The 15,777-nt window shown below is 38.9% G+C and overlaps 1 pseudogene; it reads right to left on the bottom strand.

Annotated features, from left to right (window-relative positions):
* Positions 1 to 900: 900 nt before the first annotated feature.
* LOC138173554 (LYR motif-containing protein 1 pseudogene) overlaps positions 901 to 15,777 on the bottom strand; it is a 41,119-nt pseudogene continuing 26,242 nt past the window's right edge.

Raw genomic sequence — 15,777 nt, 5'->3', positions numbered from 1 at the left:
TTTGTTGTCAAGTAGAAATAGTAATTACTTTTTACCTATTGTAGTATGAGTTTGCAATTAGGCTTCGAGGACAGAATTATTGTCACATGTTTTAGAAATTGTTTGTACAGTGTATGCATTTAGTGGACAGAATTAAATACACTATGTCAGTTCCTGAAAATATGGGATATTTCCCTCCTCCCCAAAATTTCCCTGAAATACTATGATATCTTCCACTAACAGTTCAGGGGATGATGGGATTAGAGTATATATGATGAGCTGTGCTAGTGTGGCAAAGGAGAAACTAGGCAACTTGAATATTAATGAAAATATGTTGTTGAGTCAATAGAGACAAAAAAAGGGTATCTGGAGAACAATGAAAACATAAAAGATCTTCTTTTAAATATAGCCATAACTTAAATACAAAACAAAGTCAAGTTCACAGAGATTTACAAGTACGAGACTATTATCTGATTGTCACAGTAATTGAAAGAACTTCCAATAAAGCTATTAACAGATACTGCCATGTCTCTATTCTGCAACTTTCTCTGTGTATACAGCTGCATTATTTTCACAAAACAAAAATTTAATTTTTAAAATTTAAATTTAAACCCAATTCTTACTATGTTCAGACTTTCATCCAAGATGTTACTAAGATCATGAAAAGAAATAATTTTGGGGAGTTAGCATATTCCTGTCTAGTAGCAACACACTGATTCTGATAAATTCAAGAGCATTGAATTAGTGTTAATGAGATTAAGGACTCAAATCTTTGAGTGTTTAAGAGAAATTACAGCAAAGACTATATTCTTTGTCCTTTTTTTCTCTGACTGGAGTTAAGTCAAGGAGAAAAGATTCATCATTGAGTTTTGCTCAAGCCCTGACTGGCTCATAGTTCATACAGAGAACCCATTTCTTGGATTAAGAAGCTTCACTGTGAGACTTGAGATATAATGGTTTGGAAAGTTTCCTTAGTTTCTCCTGGGCTCGAAGTCCACAACTCTGTAGGGGAGTGAGGGCAATTGGACGAAGGTGAATTGACCTTGGATATGGCATCTGATAATGCAAACCTATTTCAGTTCTTGCTGTGCATTCATCTCTACATTGTTTAATTAGTTCTGAACCTGTAAGATTTTTGTTTTTCTGGAACATTCTGGCTTTATTTATAATGTACTACTTTTCTCTGACAGTGTCCTGATGCTGCATGCCATCTCCTTGCAAGCCTGAAAATCCTGTGGTACAGACTGAGAACTTCTTGTCATGTGGCTGTTATTATACTGTATCCATCATGCTTGACCCCATTTCCCCCACTCACAGTGCTGAGGAGGAGAGGAGGGAGTGTCAGGAGTCCTGTGGGGCCAATGGGGACACGTGGGTGTTTGGCCCTGTAGGCCAGGTTGGACTGAACCCTATCAGTGTCCTTACACTATATCAGCTAGAACTGAACCTAATACTCTAGATGAATTTTAATGGGGGCAGAGTAGAGTATGACTCTCACCTCCCCAGGTCCTGAAAGTTATATTCCTTTTCCTGGTGCCAAAGATTACATTTTTCCTCTCCCCCCTTTTTGGATAGCCCTAATCATCAGAAAGTTTTTCTTATATCCTTACTAAATCTAATACTTTCCCATTGCTAGCCATTGTTTTTGGGTTTTCACTCAAAGGCAAGTTGAACAAGTCTAATCTCCAGATGAGGTGGGTCTTTGGGTTTTTTTTTTTTTTTTTTTTTTTTTTTTTTAGTATTTGAAGACAGTTTTCATGTTCCATCTTGGATCTTTACCACTAGTCATCTCTCTTCCAGGCTAAAAAATCTCCAGTGAATCCTTACATGGCAGCATCTCAGGCTGCCAATACTTTTATATGGCATGATCTCAATTGTTTGGTCCTGTTGTGTACAGAGTACTGTACTGTGGTAAGCAGTGGAGGAAGGGAAGAAAAATTTTAATAAGATATAATCCCTACCCTCATGGAATAGCAAAAGTGATAGATAACATTCATATAGTACATTGAGGTCTGCAATTTGCTTTGCATATAGTATCTTATTTGATCATAAGGAGATTAAAAATAAATAACTGCATAATATGCAATAATGCATGGTGAGCAAATTGGAGAAATACACAACAGAGAAGACCCAGAGTTCATTTAATTCACTAAGAAGGACCCAACAGTTCCTTCCATCTTTAAGACTGAATGATTCATAAAACAAATGAATTATTATGATGGATCATAAAGCAGTACCATGGGAGTTATAAATTCAGGCAGGGTAGGAAACTGGCACTTTCCTCAGTATTATAAATCCCTTGAGGTACCTCTCAAGGGAAATCTGTGTAAAGGCAAAAACAGTGAAATGGAAATCAAGACTTGAGTTCTAGGGGGAGAAATCAAGATGGCAGAGTAGAAACAGGATTTCTGTGGGGTTCCAGCTTCCATCTCCCCCAATTCATGTAAAAGGGGACTCTGAACAAACTTTGGAGCTAAGAACCCACAAAATGACACAGGAAAGCTAATCACCGCTGGGGACAGCCCAGCAGGAATCAGCCAGAGCAGCACTCTGGGAGCCGAGCCCAGCCCCATGCAAGCCTGAGGTTTAGCCCCAGGGCAGGCCTGACCTATCACTGGCTAGAGGGACTTCAGATCACCAGCAGCTGTGGAAGTCCATAATTATCAACACATAAATGGACAAAGTGAGAGGTCAGTGCAGTGTGGATCTGGGACCCAGTGGCTGGGAGTGAGTCAGCTTTTGCCCTTGGGGCGAGAAGCTGATGAGGGCTGTGGTGAAGCCTCTGCCATGTGGCAGCTTTAGCTGCTGGCCTGCAGAGTGTAGGGGGACCAAGCGACCAGTCTGAGGGGTAATCGCTCTTGCTTTAACCTGCTTGGATCTGGATTGCAGTCTAGGGTGGAGGTCTTGGGGTGTGTGATCAGCTTGACAGAGCATGTGGAGGCTTCAGCAAGGGCACCCATCTAATACCTCCGGCAACTGAGAAAACCCCAGTGTTTGGTATGAAGCTCCCCTGTCTGGTAGCAGAGTCCTACTGTGGCAAAAAGCCCAAAAATCAAGGCAACATGACCAGGCAAAGGAAGCAAAGCACACAGGAGAATCCAACATTAGAATCCTGTTTTAAGGACAAAAAGGATCAAAGCATGGAACAGGAGGAAGACAGTGAAGTCAGAAGTCTTGCACCAAAAGCTTCCAAGAAAAATATGAGCTTGTTACAGGCCATAGAGGACCTTAAGAAGCAAATAAGAGAAGTGGAAGAAAAATTGGGAAGAGAAATGAGAACCATGCAAGAAAATTACAAAATGAGAGTCAAGAGCCTGACTGAGGAAAAAAATACCTTAAAAAATAGACTAACTCAAATGGCAAAAGAGGCTCAAAAAGGCAATGAGGAGGAGAATTCCTTAAAAAGCCGAAATTGCCAGATGGAAAAAGAATCTCAAAAGCTCACTGAAGAGAATCATACCTTCAGAATTAGATTGGAGCAAATGGAAGCTAATGACTTTATGAGAAATCAAGATGCTGTTAAACAGATCCCAACAAATGAAAGAATAGAAGGCAATGTGAAATATCTCATGGGAAAAACCAGTGACCTGCAAAATAGATTCAGGAGAGATAATTTTAAAATTATTGGACTACCTAAAAGCCATGATCAAAGAAAGAACCTAGAAATCAATCTCCAAGAAATTCTCAAGGAAAACTGCCTTGATGTTTTAGAACCAGAGGGCAAAATAGAAGTTGAAAGAATCCACCAATTACCTCCTGAAAAAGATCCCCAAAAGAAAACTCCTAGGAATATTATAGCCAGGTTCTGAAATTCCCACATAAAGGAGAGAATATTACAAGCAGCCAGGAAGAAACAATTTGAATATTGTGGAAACACAATCAGGATAACCCAGGATCTGGCAGCTTCTACACTGAGGGATCAAAGGGCTTGGAATATGATATTCTGGAGGTCAAAGGAGCTGGGATTAAAACAAAGAATTACCTACCCAGCAAACTGAGTATCATGTTTCAGGGGAAAATATGGTCATTCAGTGGAATAGAGGACTTTCAAGCATTCTTGATGAAAAAACCAGAGTTGAATAGGAAATTTGACATTCAGATACAAGAAGGAAGAGAAGTTGAACTATTTACATTCCTACATGGAAAAATGATAATTGTAACTGATGAAACTTTTCTGAGTATGAAAATAGTTGAAGGGAATATATATATATATATATATAATGTGTGTGTGTCTATATAGGAGGATATATGGGCATATGAATACATATGTGAATGTGTGTATATATGTTTACAGATATACATAGATAGAGGGCACAGGACCAATTTAATAGGAAGGGATGATACTTAAAAGGTGCAATTAAGAGGTGAGAGAGGAACATAATGTGAAGAGATGGGGAGAAACAGAATGGGGTAAACTATCTCATATAGAAGAGGCAAGGGGAAATGGTTACAATGGAGGGGAAGAACAGGAAAGCAAAAGGAAATGAGTCAACCTTATTCTCATTGAATTTGGCTTGGGGAGGGAATGAAATACACACTAAATAGGGTATCTCACCCTACAGGAGAGTAGGGGGGAAGGGGATGAGAGGGGGGATGATGGAAGGGAGGGCAGGCTGGGGGGGAGGGAAGTTGGAGGCACCCACTTTTGAAAAGGGACGGGATCAAAGTAGAGAATAGAACAAGTGGGAGGTGGGATAGGAGGGAGGGAAATACAGTCAGTCTTTTACAATATATCTTCTATGTTAATGTTTTGTATAGCTACACATGTACAACCTATACTGAACTGCTTATCTTCCCAGTAAGGGTGGGTGACAAGGGAGGAAGGGAATGAATCTGGAATTCAAAGTTTTAAAATCAAATGTTTTCAAAAAAAATACATATATACTATTATTAATATTCCTTTACATGTAATTAGGAAATAAGATATATAGACACTGGGGCATAGAGATCCACCATGCCCTATTGGAAAAGTCAAAGGGGATATGGGAGAAGATATGGGAGAGAGCAGATTGGAGGAGGGGATATCCTGTGGGACTGCTCTTTTGGGGTGGTGGGTAGGGGCAAAATGGGGAGAAAATTTGTAACTCAAAATTTGGCAGAAATGAATGACGTAAATCAGAAGTTAATAAAGCATTTGAAAAAAAGACTTGAGTTCTAGTTTCAACTCTGCCACTGGCCAAACCATTGCACTTCTCTGGTCCTCAGTTTTAAAATCTGTAAAATGGCGAGACTGGACTACATTTTTTCTGAACTTCATCCAATTCCACATCAATAATCTAATATCTGCCTAATCCTATGCTTTTTTTTTCTTCACTACAGGTAAAAAAATGAAAGTGATAACTTTTTCCTTCAAGGAGTTTATTCTCAACTAGAGAAGACATGGTATGGACACAGGTAAGTGTCATACAAATTAAAATGAGGTAAAAGCAAAGAAGAAATGCAAACTGCTGTAAGACAACTTGAGGGAAGAGAGCTCAGCAGGGAGGAATCACAGAAGACTTTATGGAGGAGGTGGTACCTAATCTAGCCTTGCAAAAAAAAAATTTCCAATGGGTAGAAATGTGGATTGAATTATTTTATTTTTTGCAATCACAGGGGAAAACCTTTTCAAATAGGCAGAGATGAGAGAGGATAGGAGAGCACAGGACAAGATAAGGCCATAGTTAGCATATTTTCATTTGTTATCCAGGTGGCAATATTCAGCCAGTATTTGGAAGAAAAAGGACTGGAGCTACAGGAGAGATGTGGCTGGTGACATTTGAATGTCACATGCATAGAGGTGATGATGGTTGAAAATCATCAACGGAGAGAGCAGTAAAGAAAGAATAAAGGAAAAAAGAAGTTTTCTTCTAGTTCTAAACCTATGGTCCTATGAATTATAGAGAGTCCAGGACGGATACTTGGAGTAGATGCACTTTGTTAGTGGGAAGAGAAAGATGAGCTAGTGAGGGAGTCTGAGAAGGAGCAGCCAAACAGATAGAAAAAGAACCCGGAGAATGCACTGTCTTGGAAACCAAGGGAAGATAAACTATGAAGAAGTAAAGGGTAAAATAGATCAAAGAAAGAAGAAAAGGAGCCACTGTACAAAAATATTCATAGTCGTTCTTTTCATGATGGTAAAGAATTGTAAACTAAAGGAGTACCCATACGTGGAGGAGTTCCTAAACAAATTATGGCATATGGATGTCATAGAATGTTATTGTGGGAGAAAAATGATGAGAGAAACAACTTCAGAAAAACCTGGAAACTTGTAAGAACTGATGCAGAATGAAGGGAGGAGAACCAGATTTGTATTTATTATTTGTACAATAACAACAACATTGTAAAACAAGCGATTTTAAAAGACAAGAATTCTGATCAACGCGGTGGCCAACAATGATTCCAGTAGACTGACTGTTAACAATGCTACCTACTACTTGCTAGAGGTGATGGTTTAAATACCGGTATGGAGAAAGAAGAAGCCCTTTAAGGACATAGCAAATGTGGGGATTTATTTTACCTAACAATGCATATTTGTGATTAGGTTTTTCTTTTTTCTTTTCAATTGGGGGGGGGGTAGGAGGGAGAGAAAATAAATGCTTGTTCATTGAAAAATAAAATTTAATTGAAACTAAAAGAGGGAGAGATAGCTTCAGGTTCTTCAGGAAGGTTGGGGAAGATGAGGAACGAGAAATTCCTATTTTATATAAAATGAAGTTATTGGAGTAGATTTTCTTTAACCGGACTTCTAATTCTGTGATTTAAATATGTGATTTAGTAGGTACAAGGTCAATAGAGATTGTTGGAAAAGGAAGTTTCCAGGGCATTAAAGAGTGAGTGACTCTCTCCTGGACATTTACCCCAAAGAAGTTGAACATTGAGAGAAAGTTTCCTCCTACCTATGAACAGAAATACATACAGCATCACTGTTTGTGGTAGCAAAAAAAAAAAAATAAAAAGCAACAATGTGGTAAATGGCCGAAATGCGGCACGTGATGAAATATTACTGCAGTGTAAGAGACAATGTGAGGACCTCACAGATTAGATTCACAGGGCCATAAATCCAGATCATCTCAAAGGTCAACCATCTAATTCCATTTTTCGGATGAGGAAACTGAGACCCAAGAAAGTTAAATGACTCGGCCAAGTTCAACGCCCCAGAGGTGAGGCCTGCTGACTCTATATCTAGTGCCCTTTCTACCATCCAAAAACCTGAATGAACTTACACAAAGCAAAAGAAGCAGAACCAGGAAAACAAAGTGTACAATGACCCTTCGAATGTAAAAGAAAGCAACTTGAAAGATATCAAAACTCAGCTCTGTGCAATGATTCTGACAAACCAACCAACAGGCATTTATTAATTGCCCAAATGTGTGAGGTCCTATGCTAGTTGGGGCAGTTGGGTGGTGTAGTAGATAGAGTGCCAGACCTGGAGTCAGGAAGACTTACCTTCCTGAGGTCAAATCTGTCTTCAGACACTTACTGTGTGACCCTAGGCAAATCACTTAACCCAGCTTGCCTCAGTTTCCTCATCTGTAAAATGAGTTGGAGAAAGAAATGACAAACCACCCCAATATCTGTGCCAAATCCCCCCCCTCCACTACCACCACAAAAAGCCAAATGGGGCCATTGAGAGCTGGATACAAATGAAAAATTACTGAAATTGTTTTAGTTGCTGGGGATTAATAAAGAATAAAACAATCCTTATTCTCAAATAGCTTAAATTCTAAGGAATGAGGGAAGACATACATATCCCTACATACAAAATAAATATAAAGATAATAAATACAATTTTTTTTCTTAAAGGCCATTTAGTGTTGCTTTATTTTGCATTATAGTAATCATTATGAATATTCATCTACCATCAAGATTAATATTTGTGTGACAAAGCTGTGATTTTTGCACCCTCCTTTTGCCTTGGCAGCATTTCAAAATGACCAACCTCCTGCAGTCTCTGATGGTTCTCCTATCTCTGTTTGGCCAGGTCCTGATATCTTACTGCATTAGTCAAAAGTTTGAATAAGGGAAGTATTTCAGGCTTGTAGAAGCCCAGTATTTTGAGCTTGAAGTGGTATTAGAATTTATCTAATCTAGCAATGGTATGGAGACAGGAAAACCTGAGGTTGAATAGGACCTCAGAAACCTAATAGTTGTATGACTGGGCAAGGTATTTAACTTCTGTCTGACTCAATTTCCTCAAATATAAAATAGGGGTAATAATAGCACCTACTTTGCAGGATTGTCGTGAGGATCAAACGAGATTTTTAAAGCACTGAGAACAGTGTCTGACATATAGTAACTGCTTAACAAATGGTTATTTCCTCCCTCTCTTTCCCTCCCTCCCTCCCGCCCTCCCTTCCTTCCTTCCTTCCTTCCTTCCTTCCTTCCTTCCTTCCTTCCTTCCTTCCTTCCTTCCTTCCTTCTTTCCTTCCTCTCTCCCTCCCTTCCTCCCTTCCTTCCTCCCTCCCTCCCTTCATCTCTCCCTTAATCCCTCCATCCCTCCCTTCCTTCCTTCTTTCCTCCTTCCTTCCTTTTCAGATTACAAAATTCAGATTCAGAGAGAATTGTGACTCTGGTTCTTTCAGATCTGATACTTTTCACTCATGATAAGATTTGAACTCAGGTCTTTCACCTTCACAAGTGACTAAATACAAAATTGTTAAATACAGAGAGAGCAAACATCATTTTGAAAGAAGAGAGAATTTCTATGATGTGGAGGACGGAGTACCTTCCTTAACAAGGAGCCATAACTCCCACCTCTTGTTATGGAGGTAGTAGACTCCAGGTGTTGAATGAGGTATAAGCAAACAGACATGCTTACTTTATACTGCTTAACTATATATGTTTGTTTATTTTTTTACAAGGGAAGATTCTATCATATACTGGGAAATGGCAGTAATGTTTAAAAACATCAATAAAACCTTTTTTTAAAAAAAATAAAGTAGGGTGGCTAGGTGGCACAGTGAGTAAAACGCTGGCCCCAGAGTCAGGAGGACCCGAGTTCGGTCCTGGCCTCAGACACTTAACACCCACACACACACACAAAAACTAGCCGTGTAACCTTGGGCAAGTTACTTAACCCCAATTGCCCTCCAAAAGGTAAAAAAATGAAAATAAAATAAATAAAGTGTGAGTTGGTGAAGAAGTAGAAAAAAATAAGGATAGACTACTATTTCTAGAACCTCAACAGTGAAGGGGAGAGATCTAAGGATCTCCAAAGTGACCCCCCAGCTGGAAAATGCTGTCATTTTATGAGTCTATGGAAAGAAAAACTTAAATTTCATTGGATGGTGTCAGTCAATCAATTGCTGATTGACTGACATCATCCAATGAAAAATTAAGCTTGCTTAATTTAATTATTAATTAATTTAATAATTTAAATTATTATTTCAATTAAGAAAGCATTTATTAAGCTCTTACTATATGTCAGACACTGTGCTAAACACTTATTTTTTTGTGGGGAGGAGGGCAATTGGGGTTAAGTGACTTGCCCAAGGTCAATGACTAGTTTTTATGTTAAGTGTCTGAGGCCAGATTTGAACTCAGGTCCTCCTGAGTCCAGGGCCAGTGCTCTATTCACTGCACCACCTAGCCATCCCATGCTAAATACTTATGAAGAAAGACAAAAGCCATCCTTGCCCTCCAGAATCTCATATCCTAATGGGGAAGAAACATACAAATGATTAGGTACATACAAGAAATATACAGGGTATATGGGAGGTAATGTCAGGAGGAAGGCACTAGAAACTGGGGAACTAGAAATGGTCTTCTGTAGATGGTGACACTTGAGCTTGGTCTTGAAGGAAGTCAGGAAAACTTAAAAGGCAAAGGAAGGGGGCATTCTAGGCATGGGAGACAACTCGTGCAAAGGTACAAATATAGGAGCTGGTGGGCTGTCTTCAAGTCACAGCATGTGGGTCAGTGCAGCTGGATTTATTAAGCACCTATTATGCACCAGGCCAGGGGTTCCCAAACTTATCTGGCTTACTGCTCCCTTTGAAAAAAATTCTCAGTACCCCCCTGGAAATCTACTTTCTTTAACCCTGTAACAGTTTTTTTTTGAAATTTGTGCCATTTATACACACACACACACATATTTTAAATGATGCATCTTACATTTAACAATTTATTGTAAATTTGTGGGATTTTTCCTGCATTAAAATTTTGATGACACAATATCGTGTCATGTAACCATCTAGTATCATATTGTAAACAAGTCATCACATGCACATATTCTTGCCTATATATTTTGGACTTCCTGACAATGCACAACATGCTTACCTTCCAACACTTGCTTATTAAGAACTGTTGGAAGACTTGACCACTGATCAGTTATAACTTGCATTTTGTGTGTTTATTTGGAAAATAATATAAACAGTATGACTTTAACTCTGTTACACAACAGAAGAAACATATACAAAAGGTTTTTCAAAATTCTTTTCTCTTCTTTCCTTATGCTTCCATTGTCCCTTTGTTTTTATTCAATGCCCCTCAATTGTACCCGAGGCTACTACCACCCCAATCGGATCATTCCAGCACCCCCCAGAGGGTGGTATCACCCACTTTGGGAATCTCTGCACAAGGCACTGGATACCCATACAAAAACATTCAACAATTCCTTCTTTTAAGGAGCCTATATTCTAACAGATTAATAAGCCTTAGTTTTCTGACTTAACATGAAAAACATAAGGATTAGTTCACATTAGAATAGCACATGGAGAATCTAGGTATGACTACTAAAAGTAAATAAGATAAATTGGGAGAAAGCTTAGAAAATTGCAATGCAGACTTCATTATACTATCACAGAGGAGTTGCAAGGTAAATGGAGATCTTAGAAAAAATACAAACAACTTTCAGTAGAGCGAAGTGATAGAAACCAGATTACAGGGCATCTTCTGGGCATTTAGGGAAACATCAATCCTGCATATGAACCAAAAATAAAAAATATCACTCTTTGTGGTAGTAAAAATCAAAACAAAAAACCCAACTAGAAACAAATAGATGAATGATTGGAATGTGGCATATAAATATAATGTACTATTATTATTGCACTGTGAAAAGCAGTATTAGTAATTCAGAGACAAGTATCATAGAACCATAGACCTAGTGCTAGAAGATGCCTCACAGGTCATCCTGTCCAAGGGATGCCAGTGAATGTCATGACACCTGCTAGCCTTTTTAAAGGAGGATCTACTCATATATCCTTGAAACTTTGAGATCACCAAAGATGGTAGGGCCATGTGAGGGAAGAAGCTGTCACTGTCCATTGCTCTCCCTTTCTGGTGGGGATCTTAGAAAACTGGAAGGAAAAACATGGATTAGAGAACCTACTCCAGTAACTGGAAGTTCATGATCTACTGTTTGGGACCTTTGATATTATCTATTCAGAAAGATACCTATGGAAAAGTCCAAGAAAATGTTAGCTTTCTGGATAGTGCAATAAGGCACTATCAAAAGATGCTTTTAAGAGTTAAGGGACTTTGTGTATGGAACATCGCATATGCCATCAGACACAATCAAGGCTTTTCTGATTTTGCCCAATTGTTTATTTTCTGTTTCTTTTATCTTTGTTTCAAGGTATGGTTCACTGAATAGAGGACAGGGGTGTGATAGTAATGGCAATTAAAGATTCCCCTGTATTGGCTTGGTTTTCAAATTGATTGTGTTAAAACCCAGAGTTTGTTAATCCCACCTGTGGGATGGACTTATTGACGTGAAAAGAAAGTCCTGAACTGGGAGGAGCTGGTGACGTAGATTTGGAGAGATAAGAGAGAGGCAGAAGATTTTTTTGGAAGCAGCACCTCGTGGAGAGAGAGAGACTAAGAGAATTGCTGGTGGCCCCTTTTAATTGCCCTGGACTTTTGAGACCTGCCCCCTGAGCTGCCAAGGACTGAGGAGACATGGCTGTTTTGCTGGTACTTTGTCTGTTTTGATGTTTTTTTGCCAGATTTGTCCACTGGTGAAAGACAGTCCTTTTGTTGAAGAAGTCCTGGAACCTGGCTGTTCGCTAAGAAGCCCTGAGACTGTCCTGCAGACAGAGAGTGAATACTGTCCACTGGTGAAGGATAGTGCTGTTGTTGCAGGGGTCTGGAGACTGTCCTGCAGACAGAGTGAATACTGTCCACTGGTGAAGGACAGTGCTGTTGTTGCAGGGGTCTGGAGACTGTCCTGCAGACAGAGTGAATACTGTCCACTGGTGAGGGACAGTGCTGTTGTTGCAGGGGTCTGGAGACTGTCCTGCAGACAGAGTGAATACTGTCCACTGGTGAGGGACAGTGCTGTTGTTGCAGGGGTCTGGGAGCCTTTCTGTTGGTTCAGAAGCCCTGAAGAAGGATTTTCTTGTTGTATGTTTACAGAAATCCTGGGAGAGGGCTTTGCTAATGTGTTCAGGGGTTCTAGGACTGTTCTACAGACAGAGGATAAATTCATGAAGGGACTGGCAATGTATCTTGTGGCTTTGCTAAGCCTTGTCTCCCCAGGAACTAAGATTGCTGAGAACTTGCCTCGTGTCAAGATGAAGAAAAGACCTCCATTTGGGTATTAAGTGCTGTGTTTAAACTTGATGTAACTCTGGGGTAGATTCAATTGTGATCCAGGGGTGGGGAACTTTTGACCTTATGTTTGGAAACTAATCTCCATTTGAGAAGAGGGGCTTTGTGGTGGACTAAATGAAGGTATAGCCTAGGGGTGGAGAAGTATTTAGAACAGAGACTTTGTAATTGATTGAATGATTGGAAGGTCCTGGGGTGGGGTAGTGCTTGGAGATTATTTAATCACACTTAGTAAATGCTGCATTTTGAATGATGTCATGTTTTGATCTTCTCTGTTCTGGGTTTGTCACTGAATAAAATGGAGAGCCCCTATGCTGGTATTCTGAACCTTGGGAAGTTGCCTTCTTTTGGCATTACATTACAAGGGGAGGACTATATTTGGAAATAAAAGGGATGTAAAAACAAAAGTATTTTGAAAGTATGGTTTTTAAAGTAGTGGATGTTTGAAGCTTCTCTTACTCTTGTACTTTTATGAGTTTTTGTTGTTACTTAGCTTGACTCTGTCACACCTTTGGAATTTCCATTCTAAAGAATCATACTCTGAATGGTAAAGGATAGAGCAGAGAAGGGGGTAGAGAAATTAGGGACTTACAGCACAGTCTGTATATATACCACAACTTTTTCAGCCATTCCCCAATTGATGAGCTCAATGATCTTAGAAAAACATGGAGAGAATTGCCCGAAATAATGAAGAGCAAAATGAGTAGAACCAGAAGAACATTGTATATAGTAACAGCAATATTGTTTTAAGAACAACTTTGAGTGACTAAGTAATTTTGATTATTATAATACCCAAATTAACTACAAAGGACCAATGAAGGAAGACACTATATGAATCCAGAGAAAGAACTGATAAGTAGAAGTTTGTATAGAATGATTTTACATATATGTTTATATGTGTATGCATTATATATATAATTATATATACACACACATCATACATACATATTTGTGTCTAATGGTAGCCATCTCTAGGGCAGGGAGGAAGAAAAAAAGAAAATTACACAATAACTTTATTATATATTTAAAAGGAATAGCAAATTGTATATAATCAATTTGCTGTTTCATGTGTGATCATTTTTCTGCCATTCTAATATGTTATGGAATTGTTTTATTTTTAAGTTCAGAATAAAATAAATTTTGAAAAAATTTTTTAAAAGTGCTATCCCACCAATTGGTACTGGCCAGTGTCTTTCTTGATTGGAGTTTTCAAATATTCAAGTACTTGAGATACTTTGAAATATTAATATGATAGTTGGTACATTAGCAGGTCTGATTTGGTGATTTTTGCTGATTTCATTCCCTTCCTTGTTTCATGAGGTCCTTTCAGTTTACATGTATGATTTCATCAGTATGGAGAACGTCAGGTTGGCAAGCTCATCTGAAACTCCTAGACTTAGAGAGTTTTCTAGGGGCATTGAAGACCAGTGACTGGCCCATGATCAAAGAGTTATTACAGCCAGAGCCAGAATTTGAACTCAGGTCTTCTTAACCTTGAGGCCAGAACACTATCCACTCCGCCACATGGCTCCTTATCAGGTCTTTAGAGATTTTAATAATAAAAATAGGGGTAGCTAGTTGGCACAGTGAGTAAAGCACCAGCCCTGGAGTCAGGAGGACCTGAGTTCGGTTCCAGCCTCAGACACTTAACACCCCCCCACCCACGCAACTAGCTGTTTAACCTTGGGCAAGTTACTTAACCCCAATTGCCCTCCAAAAGGCACAATAATAATAATAATAAATTGATTCTCATGCCTTACACATATTACTGGTTTAGACTAATTCATATTTTAGATAGTGAAATGAGCTCTGGACTGGTAGCTAAAGAAACTTGGGTTCCAATGTCAGTTATGGCACTTACAGTACTTGATGTGGGACAGTAGAAAAGTCAGAACACTTCTCTGAACCTTGGTTTCTTCATCTATAAAATGGAGTAATGAGAGTTGGTATTATTAACATAATAATACTTGGGGGCAATAATCACAGGTTGAGTTGCTATGAAGGAAGAGCTTTGTAAATCATAAACCTCTATATGAATAGGAGCAATTATCTTTTTGTAACTGTATCCTTTCATTTTCATCATCTCTTGTTAAATGATCACACAATTATTTTGAATATGTACAGTCATAGGTTGTTCTCTGATGTTTCTATGACTTCTTGGGGTTGTTTTTTTTTAATTACTTATGGTACCAGATTGATATGCAGTTAATAACTGGATTGACTGGTTAAGTTAGGTGGTGATTGTTTGTTTTTTATGCATTATGGTACTTCTAGTTGGAGCACATACTCCATGTTGGAACATGATCTCACTTGATAACTGAAACTGGTTGCCCACTGGGGGGAAACAAATGTTACCTGGACTTTTTTTTTACATTTACTCACATACCATATTTGTGAATTCCCCAGAGACACCTGTTTATGAGTTGTGTTCATAAAATCATAAAGTCAGAGGTTTAGAACTGGAGGGAACTTAGAAGACATTTATTCTAACCCTTTCATTTTTCATAGGAGAAACACAGAATGATTTTCAAACATGTCAGAATTTAAATGTCCAAATACATGTAGTTCTCTTCAAAGTAGTCACCTGGGGGAAGTTATGCACTTAACTTTGTGGATGCTGCCATTGTTTGAAATAAAGCTGGAACTCCTATATGGGAATCACCTTGAACTTAATTTAATATTTGTTGGCCCCAATCCTTTGGGGGTAGGCATGACCTTCAGAAACAGGAACCATGTTGTTCTGAACAAATCCTGGTAATTTACAGAAGTGATCAATTTGGGTGATGGTTTTTAGGGGTAAAAATGGGGAATAACCCACATGTCAAGGAAATTTATTTAATTATGTGTCTTGTAAAGTTCCAGAATTAAAGGAATAAAATTCTCTCCAAAAAGGATATCCAGACATGTTTTGAACAATGTCAGAATGAAAGGAATGAGCTAGTTATCATAGCAGAACAAAGGAGTAGCCACAGGGACTCTCCCAAAGGTGGAAGATAACAATTACAAAGGGGAATAGCTTTAGAGAGAGGAAGTCCCCAGTCTGGTCGCATCATTAAAGCCATAACCACAGGGACATTGTGTTGGCCACCAGACCAGTAAAGGTCTTGTGGTGGTGAAGATCGTGCTCAAAGACAGAGAAAATTTTACTGGATGAGGAAGGGAGGAAGGAAAGAATGAAAGAGAGAAAGAGAGACAGAGAGACAGAGAGAGACAGAGAGAGAGAGAGAGACAGAGAGAGAGACGGAGAGAGAGAGAGACAGAGAGAGA

The sequence above is a fragment of the Petaurus breviceps genome, unplaced genomic scaffold, assembly GCF_028583685.1.
Source record: "Petaurus breviceps papuanus isolate PSGF00001 unplaced genomic scaffold, PetGlider_PUasm1.0 129, whole genome shotgun sequence".
Classification (NCBI taxonomy): Eukaryota; Metazoa; Chordata; class Mammalia; order Diprotodontia; family Petauridae; genus Petaurus; species Petaurus breviceps.
The sequence above is the reverse complement of the archived record's forward strand: the minus strand, read 5'-3'. Positions and strand labels throughout refer to the sequence as shown.